Below are 5,352 nucleotides of genomic sequence, written 5' to 3' on the forward strand. Positions count from 1 at the left end.
ATGATCTGAGCCACAGTCAGCTCCCAGTCTTGTTTTTGCTGACTGTATAGAGCTTTTCCATCTTTGGCTGCAAAGAATATAATTAATCTGATTTCGGTGTTGACCATCTGGTGATGTCCATGTGTAGAGTCTTCTCTTGTGTTGTCGGAAGAGGGTGTTTGCTATGACCAGTGCATTCTGTTGACAAAACTCTATTAACTTTTGCCCCGCTTTATTCCGTATTCCAAGGCCAAATTTGCCTGTTACATTTGAAAAAAATAATTACACCCAACAAAGGTCACTTGAAAGCAGTTCTTATATAAGAACCTAAGTCTCTCTGACTCTAAAGCTGCATTCTCAACTTCCAGTTGTCACTGCTGACCAAGCTGTCACATGTTTCCTGAATAGGTAGATCTGCCAGATTTAATAAATAAAAGTATAGGACATTAAGTGAAATTGGAACTTCTGATAAACAATGAATAATTTATAGTGGAAGTGTGTCCCATGTAATATTTAGCATGTTTATACACTTCCTCCAAAAGTTGTTTACCTGAAATACAGTTTAACTGGGTCTCTTGCCGTATCTCACTATGTGCACAGTTCACTGAACCAATGGTAGGCAAAGCATGATCTAAGAGGCTGGAAGAAAACTGCAAGGAGCCATAGTAACTGCAGACACTTTTATTCTCACCTGGCTGGCACAGGAGCCGTAGCAGCAGATTTGACATGACATGACGTGACGTGACATGACATGATATAACACAACACACCCCAATATGACACAGCCTCAAAGGGCTTTCCAGGTGCAGCTTATAGATCATTACAGAACAAAAGCAGCCCATGGTCAAGTGAGTACCTGTGACGGGCATGTGCAGAGCTATATGTGAGCTCAGCTGTTACATAACCAGGCATTTACAAAACATGGGGTGAGAGCGAGAAGACGTGTGGCGAGAGAGCCTGACCATTGCTGTCTTGGCTAATTTGCTCTTTCCCTACACTGGGCTGCCTGTATTTTTCTGACAACCCTACAGATAGGCTGTCTTATTTTGTACACAAGTCCTGGAGATCTGATCAGGAGTGCTAGCACTTTAGAGTTCAGAGAAACTAGAGTGAGTGGGATATAAGGAAATCATTCCTTAGCAAGGAGAATTTTGAATGACTTGACCATTTACTATGTCATAGATAAGAAAATGCTACAAAAAGGAATGACTAGAAGAGAACATGTTTCTGTGCTACTGGCCTGGGAAATCCCATGGATGGAGGAGCCTGGTAGGCTGCAGTCCATGGGGTCGCGAAAAGTCAGACACGACTGAGCGACTTCACTTTGAATTTTCACTTTCATGCATTGGAGAAGGAAATGGCAACCCACTCCAATGTTCTTTCCTGGAGAATCCCAGGGACGGGGGAGCCTAGTGGGCTGCCGTTTATGGGGTCGCACAGAGTCAGACACGACTGAAGTGACTCAGCAGCAGCAGCAGACTGTTTCTATCACAGTCCAGCATTTGGGGACGATGGTTGTGGCCTAGTGTGTAGATGTTTGTTTAATTTATGGGAATCTTCTGCTTGCCTGTGTTGAGTAATTCTTTTCAGTGCTAACTTTTTAACCTCAGGGTGCTAGTCTTTTACTTTAAAAGATTTAGTCTTCTTTATTAAAGATATGAGAGTCAAGTCAAATTATATACCTATTTAATTAATTTCTCAATGACATTATTTTCATAATGTTAATGCTTCCAAAAAATTTTCATGGTTTTCTCCGTTTAGTGAATAAATGAATTGTATCCATTTTCTCTGTGAAAGATTATGCTCTTATATATGTCTAAGAATCGTGGAGGGCGGATACTGGTTAATATGCTAGATTGCTTTCTCCTTTGCTTTGACTCTCTTGAGACTTTTTAATCTACTTTAATATACCTACACACCAACTTCATACTCTACCAATTAACCATTCATTACCTAATTATCTCCTCCAGCTGAGCACTCTACTTCTTTAGAATAATTTTCCCCTCGTTATGATTCTTGTAACAGTATTATTTGCACTCTTTAGTAAGTTATTTGTAGTAATTTGAACTGCATTCATATAATTCAGCTAATTTATATCAGGCATTTTTCAGTTTACCTTAGATCTTTTTGCTGTAGAAAGAGATATGCTGTAATTTTTAAGGCCACTTCAGAATTATAACTCTCCCTTAGAATTTTACAAAATGTACAAAGCTCTCTTTTCAATGCAAAATTATCAAAAAATTTCTAAGATACTAAACATATGGTGGAATATTTTATTATAACAAAAGATGCATAGAATGAATACTCAGGATAAGTGATATTACTTTGTGATCCTGAACATTCAGAGAAATGAAAGAAATGTATTCCCATTGTAGTGTTTTTTTTTTTAATCTATATCAGATAGCCTTAATGGAGTGATTGGTGCCCAGACTAGCCATTCCACTGTAATGATAAGAGAAGACAGCTGTTTTTAGGCAATGTGCAACAGAAAGCACATAGCTGTGATCCTTACATAAAGGGAAACTCAAAAGTTTAGCTCCGTAAAGTCCCATCTTCACATCTATGGACAATTTCCCAAGAACCACAGCTCAGAGTTGAGTTCCCAAAAGAGCACACACAATCCTACAAAGCTAAGGAGACAGTGACTAGAGTGAAGTGGCTGGAGACTGTCCACACAGGGAAGCATCAGAAAGGTCTGTCCTATGCGGAGGGGGCAAAACAGGTCAAGGTGAGACACCTGCCAGGGCACAAGGGCTGGGATACATGTGAAGAACATGAGACTGCTGCTGCTGCTGCTAACTCGCTTCAGTCACATCCCACTCTGTGCGATGCCATAGACGGCAGCCCACCAGGCTCTTCCATCCATGGGATTTTCCAGGCAAGAGTACTGGAATGGGGTGCTATTGCCTTCTCCTAATGATATCCTAAGAAAGCCCAAATCCAAGTCTGAAAAAAAAAAAATCCTTAGGGAAGATGAAACATGGAATTTGAATATCACAACTTATTGAGGCTCGTGAACACCTTGAACCTTCCTTGAGTCTACAATGACAAAGTGTAAAATAAGTTCAGATTAATTTAAGGGAACCCAGGAGTAACTAAACTTCCAGCTAAAATTAAAAATTTCAATAAGAAATTTTGTATTTTTACAATGTAGTGTCCTAAATGTCTAATATTTAATGAAATTAAAAGATGAGTTTCCTTGGAAGAAAAGCTATGACAAACCTAGACAGTATATTAAAAAACAAAGATATCACTTTGCTGACAAAGGCCTATCTAGTCAAAGCTATGGTTTTTCCAATAGTCACGTATGGATGTGAGAGTTGGACCATAAAGACGGGTGAGTGCCGAAGAACTGATGCTTTTGAACTGTGGTGCTGCTGGAGAAGACTCTTGAGAGTCCCTTGGACTGCAAGGTGATCAAACCAGTAAATCCTAAAGGAAATCAACCCTGGATATTTATTGGAAGTACTGATGCTGAAGCTGAAACTCCAATGCTTTGGCCACCTGATGCAAAGAGCTGACTCATTGTAAAATACCGTATGCTGGGAAAGATTGAGGGCAAGAGGAGGAGAGGGTAATAGAGGATGAGATGGTTAGATGGTATCACGGGCTCAGTGGACATGAAGTGGAACAAAATCCAGGAGATAGTGAAGGACAGGGAAGCCTGGCATGCTTACATGGGGTTACAAAGAGTTGGACATGACTTATCAACAGAACAACAAATGAACAACAACAAAACAAAAACTATCACCAACAAATGTGCCAAGATGATTTGGTGAGGTAAGGATTGTCTTTTCTGCAAATAGTGGTGAGACAACTGGATAATTACACGTGAAAGAACAAAGTTAGACTCCTACCTCACATCAAATACAAAAATCAATTCAAAGTGCATCAAAGGTCTAAATGTATGTTAAAAAATACATAACACTTGAGAGAAAACAGGTTAAGCATTCATGACCTTGTAGTAGGCAATGATTTCTTAGATATGACACCAGAAGCACAAGAATAAAGAGAAAAAAAAATAGATCTATTGGATTAAAAAAAAATTAAACATCTCTATGCCTCATGACATCCCATCAAGAAAGTGCAAAGACAATCCACTGAATGGAAGAAAATACTAAAATTCATATTTCTGATGGAAAACATCTATCCAGAATATATAAAGAACTCTTGCAACTTAATGAAAAGGCAAAACTCTCAGTTAAACAGAAGCAGACATTCTGAATAAATATTCAGAAAAATACAAATGGCCAATATGCATATGAGAAGATCCTCAACATCTTTAGCTATCAGGGAAATGCAAATCAAAACTATAATGAGATACAACTTCACCCCCAATAACATGGCTATGATCAAAAAGTAAGACAGCAAGTGAAGAGATGGAGAAATTAAAACTTTCATACATTGCTGTTGGGAATGCAGAATAACACAGTCTCTCCAAAAAACAGCCTGGCAATTCTTCAAAACACAAATGAACAAAAAAGGAGAGTTACTATATAACTTAGCAATACCATTCCTAGGTGTCTACCCATGAGAAATAAAAACATGTTCATAGACGATCTTGCTAAAATTTATGTCAGAGAGTGTTTTGCCTATGTTTTCCTCTAGGAGTTTTATAGTTTTTGGTCTTACATTTAGGTCTTTAATCCATTTGGGGTTTATTTTTGTGTATGGTGTTAGACAGTGTTTAAAAACTGAAAATAGAACTGCCATACAACCCAGAAATCCCACTGCTGGGCATACACACTGAAGAAACCAGAATTGAAAGAGACATGTGTACTTCAATGTTCATTGCAGCACTGTTTACAATAGCTAGGATATTGAAGCAACCTAGATGTCCATCAGCAGACAAATGGATAAGAAAGTTGTGGTACAATGCACAATGGACTACTACTCAGCAATTAAAAAAAAAAAACACATTTGAATCAGTTCTAATGAGGTGGATGAAACTGGAGCCTATTATACCGAGTGCAGTAAGTCAGAAAGAAAACATCAATAAAATATATTAACGCATATATATATATATATATATATATATGGAATTTAGAAAGATGGTAATGGCGGCCCTATATATGAGACAGCAAAAGAGACACAGATATAACGAACAGACTTTTGGACTCTGTGGAACAAGGCGAGGGTGGGATGATTTGAGAGAATAGCATTGAAACGTGTATATCACCATATGTGAAACAGATCACCAGTCCAACTTCTATGCATGAAACGGGGCACTCAAAGCCGGTGCACTGGGACAACCCAGGGGGATGGGATGGGGAGGGAGGTGGGAGGGAGTTTCCGAATGGGTGGACACATGTACACCCGTGGCTGATTTGTGTCAATGTATGGCAAAACCCACCATAATATTGTAAAGTAATT

This window comes from Bison bison, unplaced genomic scaffold (genome assembly GCF_000754665.1).
Source record: "Bison bison bison isolate TAMUID 2011002044 unplaced genomic scaffold, Bison_UMD1.0 scf7180017864325, whole genome shotgun sequence".
NCBI lineage: Eukaryota > Metazoa > Chordata > Mammalia > Artiodactyla > Bovidae > Bison > Bison bison.